The sequence below is a fragment of the Takifugu flavidus genome, chromosome 7 (assembly GCF_003711565.1).
Source record: "Takifugu flavidus isolate HTHZ2018 chromosome 7, ASM371156v2, whole genome shotgun sequence".
NCBI lineage: Eukaryota > Metazoa > Chordata > Actinopteri > Tetraodontiformes > Tetraodontidae > Takifugu > Takifugu flavidus.
Window position 1 is genome coordinate 6,181,474 of NC_079526.1, and position 15,903 is coordinate 6,197,376.

The following is a 15,903-nucleotide window of genomic DNA, read 5'->3' on the forward strand; positions in this document are numbered from 1 at the left end:
AATAGCTTAGTTTCAGTTGCATAACAACAAACTGAGGTTACGGCGGCCAGTGTTCAGTTTAAATGTTATTACATTATATACCCAAGAGAAAGACTCAGTGAAATGATTTTATTTGATTTCGCTGAGCTTTTGTAGTTGCAGTATCGACGTGGCCAGTATATAGAGCCTCGCTTTCAGGCCCACTCATCTGCAGTAGACATGGGTGCCATTGTTTGCCTGGCTGGGGAGAGGTCACCGCGGGAGAATAAATGTGGAGTGATTGACTAGTCGCTGTTGGAGAAATGAGTTCTCCATTCATTCCCAGACTTCCAGAGGTGAAATGTCCTTCAGCAAAGTAAACACAATCTGACGGGGCTCTACTACAGACAAAAAGGCACAGCATGGAATACTCAGCGAGGACGTCCCTTTGAACTCCCGGCCTTCAAAATATACTGAGGTCCACAGCATTTCAGCTCTCATCTGGATGCTTTGGTTATAGAATTTAGTTTTCATCGCTCAGACAAGTTTGTTTAGATATAAAAATAAATTAACGGATCAAGCGAAAGATCAGGCAAACACTTGGAGAAGTTTATCAGTGGCGAGTTTCAGGTCTCTATCCCAGGATTGACAAGCTCCAATATCCCTCATGGAAAAAGCAAAATCAAAATTCATCAGAGGCCAGATCGGGCTTTTGTTAACATACATGCAGTAACACACAGCTCATTGATGGGCTTGCTGCAGTGTGAGAGGTACGGGCCGAGCCCACCGTGAGTTCCTGTTTATCTTGCGAAGGCGGCCATGTTAAGGCTTCTCTTGCCGCATGCTCGGACTCCCGGGCTGTGAAGGTTAGAGATGGGGGGTGCGGCGTCATCGAGTGTGACATAACCGTCCAGAGGCTTTGCCCCACATGCAACCACAATCTCTGCTTAATTAGAGAAAAGATGTGCCGGGGTGTCTGTTGTACGTTTGTTTTGCATGAATAATTCAAAGCACAGAATGCTTACTGTTGTTCTTCCAGCCCTCTCTTGCCATTCACAGCAGAGGTTCCCTCAGTGTGCACAGGCTCCTGTGCATCTACTCATGCAAATACACACACTATGTGGGAAGCTGCTCCTCATGACACCGTCACAGATTTCTCTTAGCTGCAGCCTTGAGTAGTACATTGTAGCTACCAGCCTGCACGCATCAGAAATCCTAACGGTGCATGTTTGATATTGTCTCTCAAGTCACAGACATCCTCAAAGCGGATTTCAGGTTGACCTCTGCGATAGCAATTTATTCCTACATTTGTAATAAAGTTGGAAAAAAAAAAAAACAGAGATCAGGCAATATCAGACTGAGGAAATGTTACATGCTTGCACACGTGTGGCATTTCTAGACATGATGCGAAACAAAGGCCGATGTTCGGGGGTGTGCTGTATGTTGCAGTTATGGTGAGCAGAGATATATTTTCCCCCATTACCCAAGTGCATACGTGGGGTTCATTTACATTCATGGTTATCCAGATAATGAAACTTTCAATCCAGGAGATCCTGCGGTGAGAACAATGAACCCAATTACCTCCTGCCGCCTGTGAGATGGGATGGTACAGTCTCAGACAGATGGGAGAGGCTGCAGTCGGCCAGCAATCCAATCACATTCATCTCGCTCGCTTCCCTGTTTTCCCCGTTCACGCGCTCTGCTGCAACTTATCAACAGGCGGTTGCCACGGAACCTGGGATCATTACGCTCACGGGCCAACAGTTCTACAAACACTCATATGCGTGATCCCTGAGGTCCACTTCACTCCTGCAATGTTCCCCCCAACCACTTACACACCTGAGGTTTCTCTCTTCCCTCATGTCTGATCTTAAGAGCTCAGCTCCTTGCTGGGAGTGCGGCCCAGGTGTTACCTGCAAATGTACTGATGTGCATATTAGCAAACCAAGCAGACTATTCTTCATGATTTATTCAGGACAGGTAAGATTCACCTTTTAAGCTTAATATTTTAGCCGCATGTCCTGACATAAATCATGCAAAGACGGATTCCGGTGGCTAGTTGATCGGCCTGGCTGCATGTGCAACATGACGGCATCACAGTGAAATCTGTTGAGAGGCATCTTAAATGAGTGCATCCTTTTTGATCATGTCTCTGATGCAAGGCCATGAAATGAAATCAGTCAATATTGCTCCTGACTGAGCGTCATTACGGCCTCGTCAGGTGTCAAGCTGCAAAGCTACAGCAGAGCCGCAAACCTGCTTTACTGAGCCGGTTTCTGTCCAGCATTAAACCTTCAGACTTGAAGATAATTCAAATGCAGCCAATAATACAGACTGAACCAGGACGGCGCCCCGAGGGATTCGCTTCCCCGCTGGGTAATCAGCAGGTGATGACATGGTAGCCAATATTTTCAGAATTATTAAAATAAATAAATAAATAAATAAAATGAAGCTTGCCTTATCTCATACTGCATATTTATTTCCCTCTTCCTGCTTATGACCCATAATTTTGACCCTGCGGTCGATAGTAATAAACTTAGTCTTCATCTATGCTGAGCTGTTTGCATTAGTCCACAGTGTCGTACATTTGTGTGTGTTGTGTTTACATGAGACCTGCGTGCTCCTGCTTACAGCAGCTCCCCTGTGAGAAATACGGCTGTTTTCAAATGTCACACACAGAGATGCCATTGGTCATCCCTGGTTACGCTCAGGCCTGTGTTTAAGCATGCACACACGCTTGCTCAGCCATGCATGCCTGCTCTCCAACACACACACACACACACACACACACACACACACACACACACACACACACACACACACACACACACACACACACACACACACACACACACACACAGGCAGTCTGAGTCTGCACACCCACTGAACCCCTGGATGCATTATTGATAAGCTACTAATTACGCTTGTTGCAATTTCAGCTGACCTTTCCCGAGAACATCCCGGATCATTATAGGCTGCGTTCTCTCCTGAAATTGCAAAGGTAATCTAAAGTCCCCCCCCCCACTCCCTCAGTACCTCCACAGCCACAAGTACTCCCCCGGTTTACACTGCTGAATGTGTCTGATCTGTTCTATCAACAATTCCTGGATAGATCAGGGAAAGAAGAGTATAAAAAGGATGAACGTGTGCAAGGAGAGGAAAGATTTGTAATTATCCTACATTTAAGTAGATCCTGTGCTGTCAGAATAGGTAGTTTAAAGGGTTTTGGGTAAACAGAAGCAGTGGTCTTGTCAACTGACATGCCCTAATGAGCAGGCACCGTTGTGCCCACTGTGTATTTGTTTAATCATTTATTCGACACAGGCACATGAAGACAATGGTCCATTTAAATTTCAATCACTATCATGTTTATCACTTTGGCAAAAAAAATGAAAAAAGCCACATGGTTTGATGTTTACCATGTTGTGAGCATCCCTTTTATTTCTTAATAGCTATGCTGAGAGACAACCCCCCCGATTTTGGAATAGAGGCTACTTTGTCTCCCCACATCAAGCAAAACGACAAGCAAGGGTTTTGCTGAAACTTCTAAAAGTGGGTTAGCAACTGCTCAATGCATTATTAAAACTTGAAAGGATAGTACAGGAACATCATTTTAAGGAGGGAATGTGGGTGAGGAAAAAATGCTGAAGTGGCGCAGAAGTGGCAACTGTTCAGTGGTGTGGAAGCTGTGTTTTGATTTTTTTTTTCTTTTTTGTTAATTGTTCAGGGTTGGTTCAGCACTTAAATTCCCCAAAAATGCTCAGTTGACTACCGGAATACACTGAAAACCTTCTTTTTCCGTCAATGGATTTATCTTCTGAAATTGCAGTTTTAATGATGTCATGCACAGCTGTGTGCAGGCTCCCAGGCTAATTTTTGTGGGTTTGATTACTTTGGAAGTGCTCAGGAGTTGATATAATTTGTTTTCATCCTTCATTCCTTAAAACTTGCAGACTTTTTTATTTCCATTATGTATCCATTATGTTTCAACCTACAGTATATTATTGGCTGGCAATAAATATATTTATACTATATGACAGAATGCTAATCAGGAAGTTGTTTTGTAAGTTGTTTTGTAAGTATGTATGTTTTGAATGCCTGATTTGCTCTTTAGGTTTGTTAATAAAATGATGTGTAATTAGAAATTCATAGCAAATGTTTCATTCCTAAAAAATGGTCAGAAGCTAAACTGCATGAGAGGAGTCCACCTGTTTGCGTGTAATTATGATACTCAGGTCTGCAGCATCATCATTAAAGTTTACTACGACAAACACATTAGTATAATGGTTCTTATTAAAGCTGCTTTTAATGCACTCAAAGCCGTTTCATATCAAAGAAGCTGGAGCGACAGTGCGAGTGGTCGCGCATTCGGTGCGCATGGATTGATGTTGAGCTTGTGAGGCTGCGGAGAGCTATTGTTCCACTGTTAACACATACTGTCATTTCCATTACAGACACACAGATTCATCATTATCTTCACAGAATGCTGGATTGTGGGTTGGATGACATGCTGAGTGGAAGCATTCTGGACACTGCAGCAAATTTTCTGTCGAGGGCTTCTAACCATCAACCCTGCAATGTGAAGGTGAGTTTGCAGTTCTTGGTAATGTCAAAAGCTAGATAATGCTTTTATCAACAAAAAAGCAGCGATGAAGCCTAGCTTGGCTAATAAAGACCAAACTCAATGCTTTAAATGCATTCTGCTCTGGGGGATAGGATGAATCCCTGTCAATCCGACCTATTACCATTATGTAAACTGCATGTCAGGGGGAAGGAATATCTCTGTTGAGAAAACTAAAAGACTATAATGAAAAAGTCAGGGTGGAAAATTTCATTGCTGCTGTTGAACTGCTGTCCTTTTTCTGAAGGTGCATATCATTTAAAACAAGGCTGCCCTGTGAAGGTCACACAGACAAATCTCAGTGAGTTTCATCCCCGTGCCACTTCATCACTTTCATGTTGAAACACCCCTCGGAATTTGGAGGGCAAAGCGGCGCCCTGTTCTGTTGATCTGTGCGTCTTTGTCAGAATATGCAATCGCAGAAAAATGTTAACGTTGCGGCAGCGCGGGGCCATGTGATGAGTGGCCTCAAGTGTCAGAGCATCCCAGGGTCAGTCTGTAGTTGGCTGTCTCTGTGACGGATATTTTTTTAAAACAAAAAACTTCTTAAAGTGTGTCATTACTGCTTGAAAAGTGCCGCACAACTGGTAAGTGCTGCAACAGGACGCACTAACAGCAACGGAGACGAGCTTGAGTTGCCCTTTTACAGTGCCCATTTTGAAAAAGAGAAAACTTCAAAAGAAGGAAGATTAGTTATGGATTAATGCCATCTGAGGTGGCCCCATCTCTGAAGAGACGTGGTCATATATTTCCTCCAAAGTAGGCTAAATAGGTTAACTCTCACCATTATTCTTAACTGTAATTGTACGTCCACACTCACAACTGAATCTTATGAGTAACATAATGTGTAGTGAACAGTTAGCAAGTGGCGGCTAAGAAAAAAGGCTGAAAACATCACCAAAAGGAGTCTCTGGCAGCTGCATATAGACCAGGAGAATTTTTATTCAGCTGAGAGCTCTGCACATCTTCTGTAACTGGAAACTCTGATTTCTTCTCTATTCTGCTCTGCATGGCTAAGGACTCCACAGCAGCAATCAGACTTCCTTAGTTATGAGATCTGACTTGAAACTAAAATGAACAGAAGTAAGAAGATGGTGCCAGCGGATTGTTGGCATTGCTACCAACCAGGTGAGCAATGCAGGCTGGAACATCACCAGCCGAAGGATTAGTGCCCTCAGGGGAGACTAAGGTAGCCTGCTGCTCCTGCTAGACATCTCTGTACTTGTAAGAGGACAGAAATTAACCAGGCAGCGCAGGGAAGAATGGATATATTCAGGCCCTTTTAACATGCATGCAAGTCAGCAGAGGAAATTGAGGGGAGGTGGAGAAGAGCAAAAGACCTTTCCTTCGGAGACATTTTGGATGTTTCGTGATCTGATGATGCTAAGAATAACTGCTATTATTACCACCAACCTGCCACGAATGAAATGAAATGAACCTCACCCCAGGTTGAGAATACACGATCCTTTTGTCAATGAATGGATGGATGGAGAAAAAAGAAGGCACGAGGGGTGACAGAGGTTTCCCAGCTGTCTAGCACCCCAGCTTGTCCAAGTGTGCTCCTTTCCACTAATGACCAGAGGCCCTGAATTTCTGCATCCTCCCCCGGGACAACAGCTGTTGCCACCCTCAGCTTCTCCGCAGGCTTTGAAGGGGACGTGGCATCAGTGGAGCTGGCTGCAGTCCTGCCTAGCAGAGCAGCCACTCGTGGATGGGGACACACAGCCTTGTTGTGCCAGCAGGGTGGCTAAGCCTGCTGAAACCCTGGCCAGCCAATTACTCCCACCAAATGCAAAGCTGGCTCTCTAATGGAGAACCTGGGGACCACACGCCGTCGGGTCCTCTCACAGGTTTAGAGGTTTTTACAGGTAAGCGGTTACACTCGTGCTTCATGGGTCAGGCTGTTTTTCCCTATCCATTGTGACAGTACGGCACATATGGGGAGAGAAAAAATCTATTTAATTCTCTCCAAACCAATTTGTTTAAAGAGAAAAATTCCGTTTAGAGCCCTTGTTTCTCTCTGTCTTCTCTCCACTCACACATGGCCCCTGGTTAGGCTTACCCTTTAGACGATTTGCAGAAAGAGAAACTGCTGCATTAGAAGAAATGAAAATGGCCAGGCTAGGGGGAAGGATGTCTATAGTTGTGCTACCTAATCATTCTGTCCACGTTCTTATACTTTTCAGATAAGCAGCACGGCGCCTCCAGTGAGCCTCCCCTCCATCCATGACATGCATATACAGTGCTTTACCACATCTAATTTGTACAAGTCTTGCAGCACCAACACCGTTTAGAAATACATTTCAGATTTCACTGCAGGACCAGAGGAAAGTTGCATGGAGGTCAGAATAAACAGAGCAACTTCAAAAACAGGAATGATTGTGGCACAAACATCTAAACTGCATATAGGACTGCGTATAAAATATAGTAGCAGCTGCTAATATATCCCATTATTCTACTGAAAACTGACCACAAGCAACTGGAGCTAACATTTTGTTTGAAATGCTTTCAGCTGCCTGAACTGCTGCTCTGGCCCCGGATGTGAGGAAAAATCTGGAATCACAGGCTGAGAAAATATGGTTAGACATGACAGTTTCTGGATGGCTCTTTTCTTTTTTTACATTTACGAAACAATTTGTGAGTGTCCGCTGAAGCAACGTTCCTCTAACAATGTGTTATGAGACAGAGAAAAACAAGAGTGAATCAATAGAACCTGTGCTCATGTATAATTTGCAGGGCCAGCACCTGGCTGCAAACATAGAGATTGTTTTTTCCCACTGAAAGTTGTATTATTGAACAATTTAGGTGCAAGTAGGTGGCTTTTTTCCCCCCAGAGAAGTCTCAGCAGCTGGAAAATAGTGAAAATCTGGAAACTTTGGATGCCCACAGTTCTCTCCACGTTCACGAATGAATGATTTTTTTTTTTTTACAATTCTTTGTGTGTGATGTTGCACTTCCGCAAGCTCAACAGAGACACGCGTCAAAACACTGACAGTAGAGGAAAGCTACGACATTTTGGCTCCTGACTTCAAAAGGTTGTGTGATGGTTAAAATGTTGAATTAGGATCAGGAGATGGTGACACATTATGTCACTGAAAGTCTTCACAAAGATAGAAGTACAGTGATGACCGTATGGTCTACTAGCACTCTATAGATGTCCTTCAGCCTAAACACACACACACACACACACACCACACACACACACACACACACAAATATGTTGCTTGCTTTTGCTCACTGTGACCTTACCAATTCCAAACTATTTTTTATTTATCTTACAGTAGCCCACCCCCCAAAAAGAAGCAGCCATATAGACTGTATATGCCTTTGTTTCACTCGCAGCCCCGTTTGACCTTTGCAATGTTTTTGTTCTTCCCACACAGAACTTTGCAACAGCGGTTGTGTCAAGGAGAAAAGCAACGGAAAAAAGTTTGTGAGTAGACGTGGAAGGAACAAATACACACAATCACGTTTTTGCCTAGAAACCATGTATATGTGTGTGTGTGTGTGTGTGTGTGTGTGTGTGTGTGTGTGTGTGTGTGTGTGTTAATTTGAAACGTTAGAAGTATATGTGGTTTTTGCAGTCACACAAGTGGTTTTCTACAAATTAAAAAGTAAATAACAGATTTTCTTTGGATAAAGGAAATACAAATGGGAATAAGTTTGAGGATTAAAGGTTAAGAAGAAGCACAAGAGCAAAATGTTGGGAGGTCAAGGTCGTTTGATGGGCCCTAAGACATCCTGTGGAGGCAGCGCACTTCCCCAGAGCTGAATTTACCCTTTAGCAGCAGTCAGGCGAGCAGGCCTAGTGGACAGAGGTGGGTGGGGGGAATTGCGGGGGCACAGTGGGAATAAAAGAGGAAGATGAGTGCGATGGAGAGAGCAATCTATCGAATCTTAATGTCAGATCATAGCCGCTCTGAGCGGCGTGGAGCCGACTCCTGCCTGTGTACACATCTGTATCCAGGCTGAAAGGTTGCGATCTTGGATTATTTTGCTTTTCACGTTTCATTAATGTTATCCAGATGTTGCCCACAGCATCTTGACACACATGCAGCACACTAGCATGGAGTCGAATGATGATTATCACCAGCAGCTTTCTCACAGTTAGCTAAATTGGCCAAAGTCTAGAAGTTAATGTGAAATGTAAATAGAAATATTTACATACAAATAACATTTTACAGTAAATGTGAATACAACTCAAGCTTCAGTGTCTGGTGATATTTTTACCTTGGGCACCCTATATGCTCGTACAACGCCACTTAAGCCGTTGATTCTGGTTCTGCAGTAGGTGAGATTTCATTTCATACAGACGTGGAGACGTTGTTGTTCCCTTTTTATCCTTTATTTGTGATAAGAACTGGAATAATCAAGTTGCCCTCTTCATGTGCAATAAAGACAAAAAAGACATTAAAGAGTGGCAGGCGGGCAGTCGCTGCCTCAACCACACATAAAAAAGCAATAAAATGCATGATGGCTATGGAAGAGTAGAAGCAGTGATAAGAAATGGAGAAGGGGAAGGTGAGATAAAGTTTAAAGTTGCATGATATTGCTAAAGTAAAATCACAATTGACTTCTGATAGAGCAGCATGTTAAATGCATGCTAAAATAAACTTGTCCATGTACTTTGTACTGTACTAGTAAACTCCTGTCATGCAAGGATCCTCTTTCTGGGAATAAATTATTCAGGCTGTACATGCTCGGCAGCCAAGAATAGGCTCCTAAACCAACAGGGGAACGGAGACAACTATCAGAAGGGGACAAAAATGTTCCTCAGCATCTCAACATCCACCATCTCCCTACCTGACCAGAGACAAAGATCTCCAGTTGGTGATGATGATTATTTCTCCTCAGTCTGTTAACTTTCGAAACCACAGATTAAAACAGGTGATGAGGTTGAGGAGGAAGATGGTCACCACAGCAGCTAGAAGCTTTCATTTGAAAAAAGCCCATCTTTTTCCAATCCAGTGCTTTTGGGTGATGCGTGCCAGCGGTGGAGGTAGGCAGCTGTTGAGGGCTGTACCTTTCCCTAAAGCACAATGTGCCGACACCATTCCCCGAGTCCCTGATAACATTAATGCCAAGCAGCTGTCCCTGAACTAGTTCAGACATTTTTTTTCCCAATATCTCTGTTGTAGACTGGCCTCTTTTCTTTGTCTCTACCAAATTTCCTGAAAATCTCCAGTGGCCTTTCGTACAGTATTGACCCACAATTTCTTCCACATCAATGACACCTGAAACATGTGCTTCCCTAATGGAAGAAAAATCAATGGGTAAAGAATGGGCTTATTTATGTTTTAAGCAAAGATGTGTCATATTTTGGCTTCTGACAGGTTTATTGCTACCTGTGTGTGTGTGTGGGGGGGGGGGGGGGGGGGTGCTCCAAAGTGGCTATCTTATCCTGCAGCAGGTCTGCAGCAAATAAGACCACCTTCAGATGAGATCTCCTTATGAAGATGCTGTTGCACGTCTGTCATTAGTCTATGTCTAACTCACAAGAGGTCTGAAATTGAGACAGCTCTGGCCCTCAGATCTCACCCAATGACTCTCCCCCCTTATTAAAGTGTACTTTGAAGCTCACATTGTATGAAATTGGTTCAAGTGTCAGGTCAAAGCAAAAAGGCACGGCAGCATTTGATGCTTGGTTCCTCTTTCTAGTTATTCTCCTGTGAGATTCAGCCTCTGTATTCCTTTGAAGAAACCTTCCTTTATTTTATCGTAACCAGGATTTAGTCTGTTTTTGACATGGCCAAAACCCTGTGGACAGTCCCCGACATTCCCCAGATCGTCTGCGCGCAGGTGACCAGGGAGGATATTATCGGAGTTAGGAAAGAAAATAATAGCGCATAAAAGACACAATAGAGATTGCATTGCAGATGTAGTGAGAAAGAAAGAGGGTATTAAAGGGTATTTTAGAAGGATAAAATCCAAACTCCTATTATGAGCTATCAAAAGCCACGACAAGGCCGGGACATTCAGAGCATGACCAGATCAACCATTGTCTTCAGGCAGTAATGTCACAGCAATGACTGAGTCAGGAAACACACACACACACACACACACACACACACACACACACACACACACACACACACACACACACACACACACACACACCTTTTTATAAGGTCCAACTTTAGGAATGGCCATAATTGCCCCCTTTTTCCTGCAGCCAGCCTGTACCATACATGCAGTGCATTTTTGAAAACAGCCCAGATCACATGCTCTTGGCCTTTGTTCCACTTGCTTTTTCCACATCGGCATTCTTTATCGGTGCATCACACATCATCTCAAATGCTTCTGTTCTCTTACTGCTCAGAGACACAAATTAAAACAGTTTCCATGTGAATATAGAAGCTTAATTGGGTTATCTGAATTTAAAGCTTCTATTCTGCGATAAAATCCAATCCCAACTGTTCTCAGGCAATTACCCACAATATATTCATTTTAGATAAAGAATTACAATATATGATAATGAACCGGTCTGCTTCATGTGAAACATCGTCATGGCCTTTGTCACTTTTCACAACAAACAACTCTTCTTCCTGTGGAGAGGTTGTGCCCACTCGTATCTGACCTGAGTGTTTATGTGTGCACATACTAGCGCCTATGCTTGATGAGCCCAGTTTCTCATGAAGTGGTGTCATTAAAACAGAGAAGGAGCACAGGGGTGATTGCGGTGATTTGGCACAGAGGCTGCCTCTGTCCTCCAATCAAAGTCCTTCCTCAGCCTTCTTCAGCCTTTAATGTAATCAGAGAGGACGCACATAAGCAAATTCACATCGACAGCAGAGCCTCTCATTGTCTTAGGCCTTTTTAAGAACTGAATAGGGATAAAATGAATAAAATCAAGTTCACAAACTACAATACGCTGCAGATTACAGAGTGCAGATTACAGAATGCTGATTAATCAGCGCTGAATCATAAAAACACCTTTTTGCCCACAGATATCCAAAGTGATCTGGTTAATATCAATTTCATATGAGAACGTTACATACATAACAATCATGTAGTAGCTCCAGGTTTGCTTGGCACAACACTGAGAGGTATTCAAAAGGTTGAGGGAGAAGGGCAAGTAAACCAGAGGGACACACGTAGAACGACATGGAGGGAGAAGGACTTATAAAATGTAGAGAACTGAAGGCTAAATTGATCTGCAGTCTGTCCGTCCCCGAAGAGGTTGAAGCGCTGTAATGAGAACGGCAGAGCCGATGCATATGGCGGCCATCTCTTCCCCATCTCCAGCCCTCTCTGAGAGAAGACAAGTTTGTTTCTCAAGGTGATTGTTGCGCTGATAAGGGAGAGGGTGTTATTAAGGGTGACAGCAGAGGGGCTGAGAGGCAGTGGATGACTGGATAACCTTGTCCCCATCTCCGCCTTGCTTCCTTCTGTGTGAGCCTCTCCACCACTGGCCTAGCCCTGCCCGAACTGCTTGCTCGCCGGAACATAAGCTGCTGGTTGGAATTACCTCCTGGCCACAGGAAAACTAAACATGATTTCTGACCTTTCCTTTCTGTGTTCAACAGTAACCTTTGCCGAACCGCCTACGCGACATGACCACCGCTGATGAACAAGGGACGGAGCAGAAGGGATTTATGTTGAGGAAATGATAAAGAAAGGAAAAAAGAAAGGGTAAAAGTGTGTTTAGCTGGACATATTTATGTAATATATTCACTCATTGGTTAACGGTGTTTCTCCAACTTCTAGAAAAATGTCAGTTAGCTTCCAGTGATTGGGCTTCTGTCATCGTCTCCCTGTCTGTCTGAAGTGACACCTGAGACACTGGGTGTAGATGGAGTCTTCACTGTTAAGTCGTGAATAACCAAACAACTGTTAACGGTAGAATCCCCTCTGCCGTCTCAATACTGAAATACTGTCTCGGGTTGCAGGTTTGGTGTATTTTGTCGGGAGTAAAAAGACAACCCAAGGCTTTTGAGGCCTCTGCGACTCAACCAGCTAAATTCAACACTTCATCACTCCACTTTCTGTTATTGTTCGTTGCCATGTCAGCAAGTTTCACATTGGCATTATCATTAGTAGTTTGTTAGATAAGGCTAATTGATCTCCACCTACTCAGTGTATTAGCGAACGGTGTTGATCTACTTGTTCCACTGACTCTGCATAACTCCGACAGCCTCAGCACATTTTGGCTCTCAGGAGCAAAGCGCGTCCCTACAGAAATGATTTCATCATCTCTCTCTTGCTCTCTCTCTTCTGTGTGTGTATGTGAGTGTGTGTGTGGGCTGGTTTATCTGCTGCTCTCAGTCTTTCTCTCACATTGTGTGTCTTCCATAATTTTGCCCCCCTCTCCCCCCCCTCCCCCCCCCGTTCAAAAATAAAACAGCTATTGCTGATGTGAGAGTAAATTTAAGAGCTTAGGGGCAGGGCTTTTCAAACATCCCGGGCCAACATGGTGGACTTAGCTGACAGAACTCGGGCCGGCCGAGGCCTGGGCATCTGTACTGTTTGTGCAAGAGCAGCCAGAGGGGATTTAAACAAGGAGTGTGAGCCCTGCATGTGTGACCCACAGCTGCCCTTACCACCGGATTAGCTCACCCTGATCCCCACAACCCCAGAACACGCTCCCTACCATTTCAAGATCTGCCCATTTATGCCCAGCCAAGCACATTGTGAGCAGTAATCTACCGTCCGTCCCCCCCCCCCCTCCAACGGGTGAAGATATACTGCAAAGCATTTTGCTTCGCCCCTGCCCCCTCCTTGTCTGTTGGTTTATCCACTATTTTCTCTGTTTATTTTCCACTCTCTCTCCCGCAATCAGTGTCAGTACAAATTCCCTTCTTTCACCCTCTACTCTCCCCATCCATCTTTGCCAAGCTCATTCCTCTTCCTTTTAACTACCTCTCTCTCCTCCATACCTTCTGTCTTTACTAAAGGGGATCAGTGGAGCTTAGAGGCCTTCCTGTTTGCTTCATTACGGAGCTGTTGGGGAGTGCTCCTCTCAAGGAAAGAAAAAGAGAGTGCCACTAATGTTTAATACATGGACCGCTGTTGTCTTTCATGCCAGATAAATTCATCATCAGAAAAATGTGTGGAACAGCAACAGAGCATGTAAACTTGCTCTGTCAATCTAAATTCCAAATCTCTCTCTTTTTTTCTTGTACTCACTCCATTTAACTTATTGCCGCTCGCTCTGTCACTTCTCAGTGAACTGGAGCAAACCTCTTTCATTGTCCTTCAGTCGGAGTAAACACACAGACACAAAGCAATCCTCCTGCTTGGCCTACAACCTTGAAAACAGCTCACAGAGAGGAAATCGTTCCCATTCTATTTGGCCCGTACAAACTGGGCGTCTCCGTGTAAATATGTAACATGTACTGGGTGCGACTACTTGTGCGCACACATGTTCCGACCACTATGTACATCCAACTTCCCACCGTGCATGTCGGAGATAATGCGTATGTGTGTGTCAGAGCCGCATGGGTGTGTATGTGTTTGCCTGGATGTCCTCTCTGTGTGGGTGGAAGCGTGGGCGGCAGGCCTGTCTTCATTATACCAGCTTGTTTCTAATCCAGGCTTGCTCAGTGGGCTGAAGCTCTGGCTGTGCCAGGCAGGCCTGCAGAGTCCCAGCTGACAGCTAGCCTGCTCAGTTCTCTACTTTCTGACAAATCCCAGCACTAAACTTTAGCAATGTGCTAAGCTGCGCAACGTGAGGGGAAAATAATGAAATTAAGAATTAAAAAGAAAAGAAGATTTGAAATCACATGACAGGTGCCAGGAAAGAAAAACAGAAATGACAGTTAGAAAAAAATAGATTTCTGAGAGGGTAAATGGGGTAAGATCAAATCAAAGTGGTTAGAGCTCTCTAAGGAGCCACTGAACAGCCCCTCAAAATGAAATATCAGCAGCAGTCAGTGCCAGTCATCAATGCCCAGTGTGATGGAAAATCAATCACTTTCATTTCAGAGACGTTTGAAGGAAGAAATAAGAGAGACGGGACCCCTTTGCTGCGCTTCTTTACGTGGCTCCCCGGCAGAGACCTTCCAGGATGATCTGCGTCATCGCCGACGGAGACGTGCACGGGGCCTGTGGCTGATTGCGTAACGGCTGCTGTTCTGCTAGATTAGGTAGGTGATTGGCCATTAATATTCATTTCGCAGTGTGTCTTTGTTGCACAGCAGCAACGGCTAACAGAGTGCATGGATAGATTTACCCTACACAATTTCCATTTCTTTAGGCACAGATAGCTGTGGGGCCTTTGCAAAGCTACATGACGACGTTCAAAAGGCTGGATTGGCAGATTGACTGAGGATATATAGTGCATCTACTTGCAACGCTTGAACTAACAGTGCAGACTGCTTCAAAATTTACAGCAAGCGGTGGAAGCACATATATCTGGTGGGGGCCTTTCTGGTGTAATAATAGTAAAAAGGTGCTTCTGGAGGGGCAGAGGTCCAGTAGGCATCAAATCACAGCGATGGGGCTTTCCCTAATGAACAGTCATTTTAGCACAAGGACATCTGAGCAGTCCTCGTAATGAGATTAGGAGTAATTAGTGTGTGCATGTGTCGTAGTGTGACTGTGTGCACTGAGACATGTTGGTCCCCTTCAGGACTGAGAGCGTGGCCCCGAGAAAGCAGGCCACACTGGTTCAGTCCCCAGGGTCCCTCCTTCTATAGCACACAGAGGATTTGTGTTTTTGCCTCCCCTCTTTAGGTTTTTGTGCACCAAGTGTCTTTAGAAAGATCTGGATTCTAGCAGAATGTAAAGAAAAAGCATTAGCAGTCAAGGAACAAGAGCCTTAATCACACCACTAAAATTAGAGCACAAAGAAAATCCTCTTTACAACCTTTTTGCTCTGCACTTTACAGCCAAAGAAAGAGCCTTTTTGGCAAAAGTAGGCCAACAACGGAGCCTGATCAGCACACCATGTCAGCTAACAGTGGCAATAGTGACTAAAAACAGGATATAGCAGATATAGAGTAAGCCAAAAATTATCTTTGCTGATGACAATCACAAAAGAATTAAAGCCGTAAAATTAAGCCAAGAATGAGAATGCATCGTTAAAAAAAAAAGAATTCAGAGCCTTTGCTCCATATTTTCCATCTTTCACTCTCTCTTTCCACAATGCGTTAAAGTCACGCTGGTGTTTGATTGCCCCAGTGGTGCCACTCCAACCTGTTCATTTAAAATGATGTGCAACTCTGTTCTTAACACTCATTTGTTGCTCAGTATGGTCCAGGCAGCTGGTAAGATGATCCCATACTGACCAAAGTGCCCTGGGAGCTCTAAAACTGACCACTCACAACCTAGTAAAGAGACAGCTGAGTGTCATTGTTAATGTGGACACAGCACCACAATGGCAA

At 44.2% G+C, this 15,903-nt stretch overlaps 1 protein-coding gene across 8 annotated transcripts in view; it reads right to left on the reverse strand.

Annotated features, from left to right (window-relative positions):
• The window catches only part of celf5a (cugbp, Elav-like family member 5a), a 142,935-nt gene that overhangs the window by 48,198 nt on the left and 78,834 nt on the right, over positions 1 to 15,903 (reverse strand). The gene's annotated exons all lie outside the window — the stretch shown is intronic.